The following is a 16,764-nucleotide window of genomic DNA, read 5'->3' as shown; positions in this document are numbered from 1 at the left end:
TGAGAAATCAAAACACAGTCCCTGACATCTGAAACAGGAAATGCAGGCTCAAACATGAGCTTGCAGATATAGAAATGATTGAAGGCTAAATCTAATCTCATGCTACGCACACATTTACAAGATTATAGCTAATCATCCAACATACATTTTATGAAATGCAGGGAGCTGGACAAGGCTGGGGATAAGGAGTGAGAGTGGGTGTTTTGGAGAATTCACACAGGGCCAGGAAACTACCCTCCCCTCTTGAACTATTCTGGAAGATGTTCAATATTCACTCCAAAACCGCTTTGGTTTCACCTCAGGTGGCACTAGGGTAAAGAACCCACCTGCTAATGCAGGAGACTAAAGAGACATGGGTTCACTCTCTGGGTTAGCAAGATCCCTTGAAGTAGGAAATGGGAACCCACTCCGGTATTTCATGGACAGAGGAGCCTGACAAGCTACAATCCATGGGCCTGCAAACAGTTGTACACAACCTCACCACTGAGCGCACACACACCTCTCCCATGAGAATTTTTTGCCCCAGCCAGACCGATGCTTCATTATTCACCCTGTCCTGCACTTTATACCTGGTAATACCTCACTGCTTGCAGACATTTGGCTTGGGGGGCACTGCTAAGATGAAGATTGGCCTGTGCTTGGCAGAGCTTTTAATTTGCTGAGATCGCCTCTCATTATCCACAGTTATTATTGAAAACTTCAGGCCCGGCTCCAGTTCCTTTGCTTTCTGCCAATATGCTTCTTAGAGGAAGTAATTTCCCTGCCCAGCCAGCCTTCTACAAATTATGTGACTTACATAGGAAATTTTTAGAGGAAATGCTATTAGCTCCTCTTATTTATATTGTCAAGCAGTGTTTCTCCTGGCCTCCACTTTTTCTCACTCTATAAGCAAACTCAAGTATCTCCTTGTCTTAAAAACTTCCCTTGGGAATTCCCTAGCAGTCTAGTGGTTGGCTTCCCTGGTGGCTCAGTTGGTAAAGAATACACCTACAGAGCGGGAAACCTGAGTTCGATCCCTGAGCTGGGAAGACCCCCTGGAGAAGGGAAAGGCTACCCACTCCAGTATTCAGGCCTGGAGAATTCCATGGACAGTATAGTTCTTGGGGTCGCCAAGAATTGGACACGACTGAGCAACTGTCACTTTCCAGTGTTTGGGACTCTGAACTTCTACTGCACGGAGCACAGTTCAATGGAACTGTGGTTGGGAACTGCTGGTTGGGAACCTTAAGACCCTACAAGCCATGTAGCGGAACCAAAAAAAAAAAAAAATCTGGCCTTGACCTTGGGTCCGTATCTGATTTCTGTTCTGCCTTTATCTTAACACAACCTAGTTTCCTGAAAGGCTCTCTCCTTGTGTGTGGTATTAATAGATTGCATTTTGGTTCTCAATTCTTCATCTCTTCCTGAAAATACACATTTCACCATGTGACTACACAGCATTTCCATGGAGGCAAAATATATTTCTCCCACACCACTGATATGGGACTTGGTCTTGTGACTTGCTTTTGCCAATGGAATGTTAGCAGACATGATACAAAGGAGGTCTTAAATATGCTGTAACAGTTAACTTGTACTCTAGCCACAACTTTCACCATGAGAACATCCCAGGTAGTCAGTTGCTTGGCTAAGGAGAGTCAAAGACACATAGAGGAGGCCTGGACCCACTCACAGCTAGAAGTCAGCCCAGCCCAGTAGTTGTTCAGTTGCTAAATCCTGTCCAACTCTTTGCGACCCGTGGACTACAGCATACCAGGCTTCCCTGTCCTTCACCATCACCCGGAGTTTGCTCAAACTCATGTTCATTGAGTCGGTGATGTCATCCAACCACCTCATCCACTGTCACCCCGTGCTCCTCCTGCCCTCAATCTTTCCCAGCATCAGGGTCTTTTGCAATGAGTCAGCTCTTCATATCAGGTGGCCAAAGTATTGGAGCATCAGTTTCAGCATCAGTCCTTCCGGTGAATATTCAGGGTTGATTTCCTTTAGGATTGAGTGGTTTGATCTCCTTGCTATCCATGAGACTGAAGAGTTTTCTCCAGCACCACAATTCAAAAGCATAAATTCGTTGGCACTCAGCCATCTTTATGGTCTAAGTCTCCCATCTGTACATGACTACTGGAAAAACCATAGCTTTGAATAGATAAACCTTTGTCAGCAAAGTGATACTTTTTAGCATGTCTAGGTTTGTGATAGCTTTCCTTCCAAGGGGCAAGCGTCTTTCATGGCTGCAGTCACCATCGGCAGTGATTTTGGAACCCAAGAAAATAAAATCTGTCACTGTTTCCACTTTTCCCCCATTTACTTGCCATGAAGTGATGCGACTGGATGTCATGATCTTAGTTTTTTGAATGGTGAGTTTTAAGCCATCTTTTTCAGTCTCCTCTTTCTCCCTCATCAAGAGGCTCTCTAGTTCCTCTTCACTTTATACCATTAAAGTGGTATCATCTGCATATCTGAGGTTGTTGATATTTCTCCTGGCAATCTTGATTCCAGCTTGGGATTTATCCAGCATGGCATTTCGCATGATGTACTTTGCATAGAAGTTAAATAAGCAGGGTGACCATATACAGCCTTAACATACTCCTTTCCCAATTTGGAACGAGTCTGTTGTTCCATGTCCGGTTCTAAATGTTGCTTCTTGACCTGTATTCAGGTTTCTCAGGAGGCAGGTAAGGTGGTCTGGCATTCCTACCTCTTTCTGAATTTTCCACAGTTTGTTGTGATCCACACAGTCAAAAGCTTCATACATTGAGTATTCATACATTGGTATGAATTGTATGATTCATACAGATTGGGTATCAACTTGTACAATTTTCTAGACAATTCCAATATGCATCAAGGTTGTAAAAAATATGCAGCCTTTGACTCAATAATTCCTTTTTAGCAACCTGCAAACATCTGCCCCAAATGTACACAATGATGAGGCTGTAAACAGCCAACAAGTCAGGCAGTAAGGGAAGAGTTAAGGTTCTATGAACCTCTGTGCAGCTTTAAGATGTTTATTTTTTATTCTATTTTGTTTAAAGATGATGTGTATGTCATCACTTTTCTTTTGTTATTATTATTTATTTCTTTATGTGGCTGTTCCAGGTCTTAGTCGTGGCATGCAGGGTCTTTTTTTTTCAGTTGTGGCATGTGGAATCTAGTTCCCTGACCAGGGATAGAAGCCCGGTCCCCTGCACTGGGAGGGTGGGTTCTTAGCCACTGGACCACCAAAGAAGCCCCTAAAATGGTGTTTATAGTTAGAACCCGTAGTATGATTGATCCTGGACCAGAAAAAGAACACTGGGGGACAACTGCCAAAATTTGAATAATGACTGTAGAGAGGTTTTTAGATTTGTATCAGTGTTAATTTCCTGGTTTTGATTCTAACACTGTAGTTAAAAGTAAGAAGTGAACATTTAGGGAAGCTAGGTGGCAGGTGTATGGGACCGCCTTGTATTTTTTGCAAATATTTTCTAAGCCTGAAATAATTTCAAAATAGTGTTGTTTTTTTTTAAGAACAATACACACAAACAGAACAGAGTTCATATGTCAATAAACATCGTTTTTAAAACACAGTACCGGTGTGGCTGATCCTGCTGCTTGATTGATGTCCATTCTCCAGCCCTCCCTGCTTTCCTTGTTAACCCTGTTGTGCCTGTGAACAGCTAGGGCTTCCATGTGAGCCGCTCCTCCTGATTGGTCCAAGCCAACTGGTGCTCTCATGGCCCTGCCAAGTGATTGCTTAGACTCAGGAATATGAGGCAGTTCTTGCCATTAGATAATAATAGCAAATATTTATAGAGCACAAATCATGTGCCAGGCACTGTTCTAAGTGCTTTACAGAGTTTAACTGTCAGTCTCGCGACAACCCTATGAATCAAACATGGATATAATTCCCATTGGCACAGATAAAACATCAAGGCACCAAAAACAGCAAGTCAGTCCCTCCAGGTCACATGGTGATTTGCTCCAGGCTGAGACGGGGAGGGAAATAGGCTGGAAAGTGAACGTGTTAGTAGCTCTGTCATGTCTGACTCTTTGCGATCCCATGGACTGTAGTCCCCCAGGCTTCTGTCCCTGGGATTTTCCAGGCAAGAACACTGGAGTGGATTGCCATTCCTTTTCCTTCCCAACCCAGGGATCGAAACCAGGTCTCCCACATTGCAGGCAGATTCTTTATCATCTGAGCCAAATAGGCCTGTCATAGTTGTCAAAATAGAATATAATAGGGCTCCACTCTTTTCTTTTTCCAGGATGCTATCACCTGCCTGTGATGCCTGGAACTATGGCAGCCATTCTAGGTCTATGAGGGAGCAGCCCAAGAGGCAATTCCAGCAGCTAAAGACAGCATAGCAAAAATGTGGAGGGAAACTAGCATCCTTGAAGACAGTACTGAGCCTCTGAATTAACCTGTCTGGATTAGCCCCTGAATTTCTTGTTATGTGAGAAAAATTGTTACTGTCTAAGCCACTTCTAATTTTTTTTTGATACTTGCAGCCAAAACACCCAAACTAGTACTATGGATAAATTTTACATTTTAATCTAAAATGGAGGGGAGGGGAAACAAGATACAAAACTGTAGAAATTTTGGGTAATTGATATGATGGCTATAAACAAAAATGCATGGAAAAGTATTCAAAATGCTATAATGATGATCTTTGATTGATTGACTAATGGGGTATCACTTGTTTTCTTTTTTTATACTTTAAAAATATTTTCCAAACTTCTATGATAAGAAAGAATTACTACTTTAATTAAAAAGTATTATTTTATTAAAACAAAGAAAGTAGTCCTCCTTGCTGCCTCATGTTCACTTCCCATCAATTCCTAGGTCCCTCTCCTGAGCCTCTGCCCTCATCATTTGATCCTGATTTGACTCTGACCCCTTGAACCTCCAACAAATTTGTCACTCTTCTGTCCTTGTCACATAACCTCTGAGCAGAGCCTTCAACTTCCCTGTCACAGTGTCCTCTGGGTCTTTTTGTGTGTGTGAAGAAATAAAACATATTTTATTTACCAAAAAAAAAAGGATTCTAGGACTTCCCTAGTGATCCAGTGGCTAAGACTCTGAACTGCCAGTGCAGGGGCCCAGGTTCAGAGATGCCCGATCAGGGAACTAGGTCCCACATGCTGCAACTAAGAGTTCGAAGGTCACAACTATAGATTCCACATGCCACAACTAAGACCAGGCACAGCCAAATAAATAATATGAATGAATGAAAAAGAATTCTAACAAGGCTTTGCTTTCCAGTCGAAAACATCTGTCCCATGATGTGTGGAACAGTATGTAAGCAATGAAATAGATTTCCAATGGCCATGATAGTGCCTGGTTCTTTTTTCAAATTGGAGTACAGTTCCTTTACAAAGTCGTGTTTGCCCTCTGGTTCCCTTCTCCCACTCCCTACAGCTTCCCCTTCTGCTGTCACCCCTCACATTTACTGCTTCCCCTGACTTCAGCTATCGCTTGCTATCACTCGTTACTCCCAAGGAGAAGTATCCAATCTAGCTGCCCCCTCTAGTTCCAAACCTAAATGCCCATCCTCTTTCTGGTCACTCTAGGTGTGGTGGGGCAGGGGGACGGGCGGGGGGGTGGAGCTCAGTCTCTTCTCTGTAAAAAGAACTGATACTTTGCACCAAGTATTTGTTAAGGATGAACTATAATTACCCAAGCAAAGGATGTGGTGCCAAGCTTGCTGTGGGAACTCACTAAACGTTCGCTGAAGTTACTGCGCCTTGTATCATTCTTGCAACATCAAGGTCTGGTCCCTGTGAGTGCTCCATCATCACCCAAATTCGGGCCCTGAGTCCCAGCACATGGTCCATTGTGGGTACCTCCCGTCCCTGTCCACTTTACAGAGGTTATCAGACAAAGGCTTTGAAAGCCCAGGTCTGAATCAGATCTGCCTCCTGCTCAAAGCCAGTATCTACAGCATTACATTCACTTGACTTGGTTTAGCAATACAGTCTCAACACAGTTTTCCAGTGTTCTGTGCTCCCATCGCTCCCTTCCATGTCCCTGGCTTTCAGTCAGCCTGCAGTGGTCATTTTCCTGTACTTTTGACCCCTTACCCCTGCCCCACCACCTGGAGAAATCCTTTAAAGCTCACCTTCTGCCCCAGCACACCAGATATGATCGAAAGCTTTCCAGGATAACTGTAACCAATTAAGGGCCAGGTTCTCTTGGTTTGGGAAGTTTTGCAGGTTCTCCCAGGAGGAGGAAGGGAGGAGGCCCTTCCTGAAGGAGAGTTCAGGCCCAGAGAGACTGAGATGCCCCCACCTTTGACTAACAGTTCCTCAAAAGTCCAACATCCTCACTGAAGCTCCTGTGATCACCATAACTCTTTGCAGTGCCTAATCACTACTCTACCTCCAGACTCTGGAAAATTGCCTGCCACCTGGTAGTCAAAAAGAAATGAATAGTTTGAAATGTAAGCCTTATTGCTTTCCACGTTGAACTATGGGGAGTCCAGCTCAGGGGTGGTGGTGGTGGGGTGCCACCGTGGCTTCCTTGTGGGCAGAAATGATGCCCTGTGCTTCCTGGTCTGCCCCTCATCCAGCACCTAGCACCTAGTATCGCAGAGGCCTAAGTGTCTTCTTGGGTACAGGGTGAGGAAGACTAGAACCGGTGAGTTTGATTGTCCGTTATGCCCTAGACATGCACCAAGTCCTCACGTGTATTATTTCATCACCCTAACCGTATCCTCAATTAAGGTGAACGCCCTGGCTCAGAGAGGCTGTGGTGTACCTCATCACAGAGCTAATAAGTGACAGAGCCAGATCCGGTCCTGGTTTTATCTGACCCCAGAGTCCAAGCTCTATCCACTGATGTCATGTTGCCAGTTGGGGTAGGGAGTAAGGTAGGGGGTGGTTAGGTCAGATTCAGCCAGGAAACAGATGACTTCCTCAAACTGGTAACCAGAGGAGAGCTTTATGGAAGGACTACTTTACAGGCGATGGGCAGGGGACATGCGGCTCTCCAGGGCTAGGGCCAGTGGGGCTCTGTTACCACGTGTGTAGGCCTGACAGGCGAGGGAGGGAGCAGTTATGGAAGAGGAAAGAATTGGAGGGAGAGAATTGCTGGGACAGGGCCACCTGACTGCCATTGTGACCTTTGGTTGTGGAATAAGCCAGTCCTTGGTGACCCTTTGGGAGGAAGAACAAATATCCCAGCTCCACAGGCTCCTGGCCACCCCTCTCCTGTGGGGTTCTCTCCACTGGCCAAACCTAGCTGAGGCTGGAGGTCAAAGGGCCCCCTGCCATGTCCCTCCAGGCCAGCCCTGAGCACAATGAGGAGGAGGAGGGTGGAGATGGGTGTGGGGGGCAGATGGACGGGAGCCAGCCAAACGAGGCCAGAGAAGACACACGGGTTTGGGGTGGGTGACTGTGGGTGGGGTGTACTGACCCTTTAGAGGTGAAGGCCAGATGCCACCTTTCATCCACTGACTGAGACAGCTCTGAACTGACCCCTCATCCCATCCTCCACTCAGAACCAGGGGATTTTCTTAAAATACAGCACAGATCAGGTCCTTCCCCTACTCAAAACCATTCAGTGGCTTCCGTATACAGTGAAACTCGAAATCCTTAACAAGGCTCCGGAGGTTCTGCAGACCAGGCCCTGCTCATGTCCTCAGTCAGCCTCCTCTTAGGCCATGCCCAGTGCTCCCTGCTCTTCAGGCACACAGCTCTTCTGGAAGTTTCTGGAATACCCCAAACTCTTTCAGTTTTGAGTAGCCTCCACCACCTTCACGTAGCTTGTCACTTAGAGAATAGTAACAGCGTGCCTGCCACTGCACACACAGACACACATACCACACACCCATATCTATAAGGATGTTATCTGTAGATAAGGGAAATTAGAGTGATTTTAAGGCTTGTTTGACCTTGACTCACAGTAAGAAAGACATTTTACATGAAGACCCATATACAATATATACAGAAATAAGACTGAATCAAAGTTCCACAATGGGCTTCCCTGGTGGCTCAGAGGTTAAAGCGTATGCCTCTAATACAGGAAACCTGGGTTCGATCCCTGGGTTGGGAAGATCCCCTGGAGAAGGAAATGGCAACCCACTCCAGTATTCTTGCCTGGAGAATCCCATGGACAGAGGAGCCTGGTGGGCTACAGTCTATTGGGTCGCAAAGAGTTGGACACGACTGAGCAACTTAACTTAAAGTTCCGCAAAACAATAACAATGCCTATATTCTCATTTTTTTCTAGTCCTTTTTTAAAAAATGTTTGCATTATCCATTGAATTGATGTTACTAATGGGTCACGACCAACAGTATGAAAAACGCTGCATTGTAAACCATCTTCCACCTAGAAAAACGTTGTGGTTCCCGTTCCTTGCCAAGAGATGATAGCCAGATCCTGCCCCCTAGTGGTCGCGTTTGGAAACTGGTCGTGTCTTAAAGGAATACAAGGTGAGGAACACATTGTTTACCAGTAATAAGTACTGCGTGCAGGCCACGCATCTGAAGCCTTGGGGTCTGAGAAGAATTACAGCATAGACCTCGACCCAAAGAATATTCTCCCAACTGATGACCACATCGTAATTGCTCTAGGTCTGTGCTGTCCAAGGTGGCCACCAGCTACATTTGGCTACTAAATATGTCAATACGGCTAGTGCAACTAACAAACTTACTATTAATTTAATTGTATTTTAAATGTTTTCAGTTATTGGAAAACACTCAAATATGTTTGGAACAAACTTGATATGTGAATTCACTTTTTCAACTATACATTTTATAAAAACTAAATATTCCATATTTTCGATGAAAATTTAACATCCAAATACAGGTGTGCTGTAAGTGTACACAGCGTACTGGATGTCAGAGACTTAGCATGAGGGAATTCCTCGGTGATCCAGTGGTTGGGACCCTGTGTTTCCACTACAGGGGAAGTGACATAGGAAGTAAGATCCTGTGTGCTTTGCACAGACCGAGAAAAAAAAAAAAATCAAAGACTTAGCATGGAAAAAATTCCCATTAATAATTTTTATACTGATTAAATGTTGAAATAATATTTTTAGATATGCTGGGTTAAACAAATATATTACTAAAATTAAATGCATGGGTTTTTTTACTTTTTCTTTTATTTTTTGGCCACACTGCACAGTATATGGGATCTTATTTCCCTAACCAGGGATCGAACCTGAGCCCCATATATCCCTGCTCTGGAAGCTTGGGTTCTTAACTACTGGACCGCCTGGGAAATCCCTCCTTTCACTTTTTAAATGTGCTTAATGAAAAATTTTGAATTACTCATGTAGCTCACACTGTATTTCTGTTGGATAGCACTCACAAAGCTGAAGCTCCTTCTCATGTTGTCCCTTCCTCCAGCCCCTCCTGTGCATTTTGCATCCCTGATGGAGAAAGGATGGAGGAAGTTGCAAGAATCCTCATTCAGACTGGGCTTTGGATGGGTGGAGGAATTAGGAATTAAATGGTGGACCTATTAAGGTTGAGATGCCCATGACCTCACCACTAAGAGTGTGGGCCTCCCACCCACAGCCCAGCACAACATGGAACACATTAGAAATGTGGACTCTCAGGCCCCAACCCCCTACTGAAGCAGAATCTGCATTTTAACATGATTTCTACATGATTTATGGGCTTCTGAGGTCAAAGCTATGGTTTTACCAGTAGTCATGTATGGACATGAGAGTTGAACCATAAAGAAAGCTGAGCATCGAAGAACTGATGCTTTTGAACTATGGTGTTGGAGAAGACTCTTGAGAGTCCCTTGGACTGCAAGGAGATCAAACCAGTCAACCCTAAAGGAAATTAACCCTCATTGAAATGACTGATGCTGAAGCTCCAATACTTTGGCCACCAGATGCAAAGAGCCAGCTCATTGAAAAAGACCCTGATGCTGGGAAAGATTTGAAGGCAGGAGGAGAAGGGGACGACAGAGGATGATATGGTTGGATGGCATCGCTGACTCAGTGGATATTAGCTTGAGCAAGGTCCCGGAGATGATGAAGAACAAGGAAGCCTGATGTGCTACAGTCCATGGAGTCCCAAAGTCCGACATGACTGAGTGATTGAACAACAGCAACAACAGGTGGTGCTAGGGGTAAAGAATCCCCCTGCCAATGCAGGAGACATAACAGACACAGGTTCAATCCCTGGGTCAGGAAGATACCCTGGAGAAGGGAATGGCAAACCACTCCAGTATTCTTGCCTGGAGAATCCCCATGGACAGAGGAGCCTGGCAGGCTACAGTCCATGGGGTCATAAAGTCGGACACAACTGAAGCGACTTAGCACGCACACAACACGGTTTGTTTGCACACAAAAATTTGAGAAGTCACCTATTTGATAAGCAAGTGGAGATACAGGGAGCATTCTCTCTCTGTGTTTTTTTGCTCAATGACAAAGGAAGTGTTGCAGTGAAAAGCAAAAAAGAAGAATGAGGCTCTTTTCTTTCTCTTCCCTGATAACAAAGAAGATAAAGAGAACAGTGAGCAGGCCTGAACATTTTTGCTTTAACAGATCCTAACTCTGCATGTCTGTAACTATCTTTGCTTTTCAGCCCCTAACTCTGCAGGAGGTACATTTCACACCTATTTTCCTTTGACTCTATGCTAAATACATCCTGTATCTGGTGTTTACCCTTACAACATCCTTCCCCTTGTAGTTACATATCAGAAAGAAGGCCAAAGAGCCACTGCCAGATTCAATTACTAGGCTCCGGTCTTTGAAACAATGCAAGAGGAAGAAATTAAGGTCCTAACTCCTTTGTTCCTCATCACCGACTCCGGACAGAGAGCCCCTAGGAATCAAACCTGAATATTCCTCCACTGGAAGGACTGATGCTGAAGCTTCAATACTTTGGCCACCTGATGCAAAGAGCTGACTCACTGGAAAAAGATTCTGATGCTGGAAAAGATTGGAGGCAAGAGGAGAAGCAGACAAGACAGAGGATGAGATGGCTGGATGGCGTCACCGACTCAATAGACATGAGTTCGAGCAAACTCCAGGAAATAATGTAGGACAGGGAAGCCTGGCGTGCTGCAGTCCATGGGGTCTTAAAAAGTCAGACCCGACTTAGTGACGGAACAACAACAGATCCATCTAGCACCAAAGCTGGTTGATAATTGGATTTGCCTTCAGACATTCATTACTACATTCCCTAAAGATTCTGATTAAGAGGTCTAGAAAGAGATATCCCCAAAGGAATCTATAGATATATTCATAAGCTCCTCAGGGGATTCTGATAGTCAGGAGAGATTGAAAAACATTTTGCCCTCCACCCTGGCTAACCACTGAGGTGCCTCAGGTGGATGTCAGGCTGGTTCTGTAGCCCTTCCTCATATAGCAACATTTCCTTGTAGGAAGGAGAAGCTCTAATCTAACCTGATGTAAGAAATAAAAGTTCAGTTCAGTTCAGTCGATCAGTTGTGTCTGACTCTTTGCGACCCCATGAATCACAGCACACCAGGCCTCCCTGTCCATCACCAACTTCCGAAGTTCACTCAAACTCATGTCCATCGAGTTGGTGATGCCATCCAGCCATCTCATCCTCTGTCGTCCCCTTCTCCTCCTGCCCCCAATCCCTTCCAAGCATCAGGGTCTTTTCCAATGAGTCAACTCTTCACACGAGGTGGCCAAAGTACTAGAGTTTCAGCTTCAGCAGCAGTCCTTCCAGTGAACACCCAGGACTGATCTCCTTTAGGATGGACTTGTTGGATCTCCTTGCAGTCCAAGGGTCTCAAGAGTCTTCTCCAACACCACAGTTCAAAAGCATCAATTCTTTGGCGCTCAGCTTTCTTCACAGTCCAACTCTCACATCCATACATGACCACTGGAAAAACCATAGCGTTAACTAGATGGACCTTTGTTGGCAAAGTAATGTCTCTGCTTTTCAATATGGAAAAGGTCATATTGAGGAAAGGTCATAACTTTCCTTCCAAGGAGTAAGTGTGTTTTAATTTCATTGCTGCAGTCACCATCTGCAGTGATATTGGAGCCCCCCAAAATAAAGTCTGACACTGTTTCCACTGTTTCCCCATCTATTGCCCATGAAGTGATGGGACCAGATGCCATGATCTTCGTTTTATGAATGTTGAGTATTAAGCCAACTTTTTCACTCTCCTCTTTCGCTTTTATCAAGAGGCTTTTTAGTTCCTCTTCATTTTCTGCCATAAGGGTGGTGTCATCTGCATATCTGAGGTTATTGAGATTTCTCCCAGCAATCTTGATTCCGGCTTGTGCTTCTTCCAGCTCAGTGTTTCTCATGATATACTCTGCATATAAGTTAAATAAGCAGGGTGACAATATACAGCCTTGATGCACTCCTTTTCCTATTTGAAACCAGTCTGTTGTTCCATGTCCAGTTCTAACTGTTGCTTCCTGACCTGCATATAGGTTTCTTAAGAGGCAGGTCAGGTGGTCTGGTATTCCCATCTCTTTCAGAATTTTCCACAGTTTATTGTGGTCAACAAAGTCAAAGGCTTTGGCATAGTCAATAAAGCAGAAATAGATGTTTTTCTGGAACTCTCTTGCTTTTTCCATGATCCCGGTGGATGTTGGCAATTTGATCTCTGGTTCCTCTGTCTTTTCTAAAACCAGCTTGAACATATGGAAGTTCATGGTTTATGTATTGCTGAAGCCTGGCTTGGAGAATTTTGAGCATTACTTTACTAGCATGTGAGATGAGTGCAATTGTGTGGTAGTTTGAGCATTCTTTGGCATTGCTTTTCTTTGGAATTGGAATGAAAACTGACCTTTTCCAGGCCTGTGGCCACTGCTGAGTTTTCCAAATTTGCTGGCATATTGACTGCAGCACTTTGACAGCATCATCTTTCAGGATTTGAAACAGCTCAGCTGGAATTCCATTACCTCCACTAGCTTTGTTCATAGTGATGCTTTCTAAGGCCCACTTGACTTCACATTCCAGGATGTCTGGCTCTAGGTGAGTGATCACCATCGTGATTATCTGGGTCGTGAAGCTCTTTTTTTGTACAGTTTTTCTGTGTATTCTTGCCACCTCTTCTTAATATCTTCTGCTTCCATTAGGTCCCTACCATTTCTGTCCTTTATTGAGCCCATCTTTGCATGAAACGTTCCCTTGGTATCTCTAATTTTCTTGAAGAGATCTCTAGTCTTTCCCATTCTGTTGTTTTCCTCTATTTCTTTGCACTGATCGCTAAGGTGAAGTGAAGTTGCTCAGTCGTGTCTGACTCTTTGCGACCCCATGGACTGTAGCCTACTACGCTCCTCTGTCCATGGGATTTTCCAGGCAAGAGTACTGGAGTGGGTTGTTCATTTTCAAGAACAGCCAGCTTTGATGATGTAATAGCGGATAGCTGTAAGGATTACAAATGCGTCCTTGGTGGCTCCATCGATAAAGAATCTGCCTCCAATGCTGGAGACTCAGGTTCAATCCTTGGGTCAGGAAGATCCCCTGTAGAAGGGCATGGCAACCCACTCCAGTATTCTTGCCTGGAGAATTCCGTGGACAGAGGAGCCTGGTGGGCTACATTCCATGGTGTCACAAAGAATGGGACACAGCTGAGTGACTAACACCTTCACTTTCATAAGAGTTAGAAAACTGGAAAATCCAGACAAACAAATGGAGGGTGGGATGCCTAGGATTTTCACACGGATTCATTCTATTGGTAAATTAAAAACATCAGAACAGGAATAGGTCCGCAGGAAAGGAGGAAAGAAGATGTCAGGGAAGGGCCAGCCCATAAAGAGGGTGGGATCAAACCTAGGTGGTTGTTCACCCCACAGTAGGTCAGTCAGGGAGGAACTGGGGGAGGGACCTGCGTGTTAAGGATGAGTGTAACAGCTCTGGGTGTGCCGGCCCACCAGACAGCTGCAAGACTGTCATTAAAGCTTGCTTCCCGCGGCAACTTGTGTCTCCATTCTTTGAGTTTGGGATGGTGAGCATGTTTCTCACACCTGATTCCAGTTCTCTTTCATCCAAGAATTGTTGTTCAGTGGCTCAGTCATCTGACTCTCGGAGACTCATCTGGTAGAGTCACTAACAACATCACAATGTGTAAGTCATAGGAGGCAGGAAAGAGCAGTAAGATTTGACCCATTAAACCCATTATAGGAAAAGAGCTGGGCCCCGGCCTCACAGCCCCTCAGTGGCAAAGCTGGGATACACCCTTGCTCCTGGGATGTTGAATCTGCCATTCTTTCTACTCCCTATTTCTTGGTTTTTAATTAGAGTATAATCGTTTTACAGTGTTGTGTTTCTGCTGTACCACAAAGAGAATCAACTGTATGTACACATGTATACCTATATCCCTTCCCTCTTGAGCCTCCCTCCCTCCACCCACCCCTCTAGGTCATCACAGAGCACCCAGCTGAGCTCCTTGTTATACAGCAGCTTCCAACTAGCTATCTATTCCTATTTCTTTATGAAAGTGCTAAGTACTGTTAAAGTGCTGTACTCAATGTGCCATCAAATTTGGAAAACTCAGAAGTGGCCACAGGAATGAAAAAGGTCAGTTTTCATTCCAATCCCAAAGAAAGGCAATGCCAAAGAATGTTCAAATTATCGTACAATTGCACTCATTTCACATGCTAGCAAGATTATGCTTAAAATCCATCAAGCTAGGCTTCAGCAGTATGTGAACCGAGAACTTCCAAATGTACAAGCTGGATTTAGAAAAGGCAGAGGAATCAGAGATCAAATTGCCAACATATGCTGGATCATAGAAAAGGCAAGGGAATTCCAAAAAAACATCTACTTCTGCTTCATTGACTACGCTAAAGCCTTTGACTGTGTGGATCACAACAAATGTGGAATATTTTTAAAGAGATAAGAATACCAGACCACATTACCTGCCTGCTAGGAAACCTGTAGGAAGGTCAAGAAGCAACAGTTAGAACTGGACATGGAACAACAGACTGGTTCAAAACTGGGGAAGGAGTACGTCAAGGCTGTGTATTATCACCCTGCTTATTTAACTTATATGCAGAGTGAGTGAGATTGGTCAGTTGTGTTCGACTCTTTGCGACCTCATGGACTGTAGCCCACCAGGCTCCTCCATCCATGGAATTTTCTAGGCAAGAGTACTAGAGCGGGTTGCCATTTCCTTCTCCAGGGGATCTTCCTGACTGGGGGATTGAACCTGGGTCTCCCGCATTGCAGGCAGATGCTTTATCGTCTGAGCTACCAGGGAAACCCATATGCAGAGTACGTTATATGAAGTGCTAGGCTTAATGACTCATAAGCTGGAATCAAGATTGCTGGGAGAAATATCAACAACCTCAGATATGCAGATGATACCACTTTAATGGCATAAAATAAAGAGGAACTAAAGAACCTCTTGGATGAAAGTGAAAGAGGAGAGTGAAAAAATTGGCTTAAAACTCAACATTCAAAAAACTAAGATCATGGCATCTGGTCCCATCACTTCAGGGCAAATAGATGGGCAAAAAGTGGAAATAGTGACTTTATTTTCTTTGTCTCCAAAATCACTGCATACGATGACTGCAGCCATGAAATTAAAAGAAGCTTGCTCCTTGGAAGAAAAGCTGTGACAAACCAAGACATATTAAAAAGCAGAGACATCACTTTGCCAGCAAACGTCCATATAGTCAAAGCTATGGTTTTTCTGGTAGTCACGTTCGAATGTGAGAGCTGGACCATGAAGAACACTGAGCACTGAAAAAATTGGATGCTTTTGACAGGTGATGTTGGAGAGGACTAATGAGAGTCCCTGGGACAGCAAGGAGACCAAACCAGTGAATCCTAAAGGAAATCAACCCTGCATATTCACTGGAAGTGAAACAGGAAGGAAGAGGGCAGGGCACAACTTTTAAAAGAATGACATAGTCCAAGGTACAACATAAACCAATTAGAATCAAATGCATCAGGAATTTCCTGATGGTCCAGTGGCTAAGGGTCTGTGCTCCCAGCTCCCAGTGAAGGGGGCCTGGGTTTGATACCTGGTCTGGGAACTAGATCCCACATGCTACAATCGAGAGTTCACACGCCACAGCAAAGATGAAGAATCCCATACGCTGCGACTGAAACTCAGCCCGGCCAAACAAATAAATACTAAAAAGTAAAAGAATAAAATGGGTCCAAGATGGCAGACAAGTCAGCTTCGACTAGATCTCGATCCTCAACAAACGAAATGAGGCACCATGACAGCTCCAAGACACCATCAAAAGACCAAAAAGCGGGTAGCGGCCCAGTTCTTGGAAATCTCCACACCTTCCCCAAAACAGTTGGAATAATCTTCCCATTTATTGGCCTATGAAATCACCCAGCCCATAAAAACTAATCAGGCCACATTTCAGGGCCCCCACACTCGCCCTCCACAATGCTATAGGAGAACTGTTCTCCCTACAGCATTGTGGAGTTGCTTGAATCAGACAATATCTCAGGCAATCTGTCCAACAAGGATGCCACCCAGAAGGTAGAAACATCCGCTGCCTAAATTCCCAACGACTTACTTCATTCTCTGGTCTTAGTAGCCTGTTTATCATCCTCCAATTCCAGAATACTCCTTGTTTAAATTATTCCTTCTCTCCCCACTGTACACTGTTCTGGAAAATTTTAGCCCACACTTATCTGTCCTACCATCTTGTTGGTTTCCAGGAGGGCAGGAAACAGAAAAGCAATTTGTGCCCAAATAGTCCAGGCAATGGCATCCCACTGAAGTACTCTTGCCGGGAAAATCCCATGGGCGGAGGAGCCTGGTAGGCTGCAGTCAATGGGGTCGCTAAGAGTCCGGTACGACTTGAGCGACTTCACTTTCACTTTTCACTTTCATGCATTGGAGAAGGAAATGGCAGCCCTCTCCAG

Source organism: Ovis canadensis, chromosome 2 (assembly GCF_042477335.2).
Source record: "Ovis canadensis isolate MfBH-ARS-UI-01 breed Bighorn chromosome 2, ARS-UI_OviCan_v2, whole genome shotgun sequence".
Lineage (NCBI taxonomy): Eukaryota > Metazoa > Chordata > Mammalia > Artiodactyla > Bovidae > Ovis > Ovis canadensis.
The sequence above is the reverse complement of the archived record's forward strand: the minus strand, read 5'-3'. Positions refer to the sequence as shown.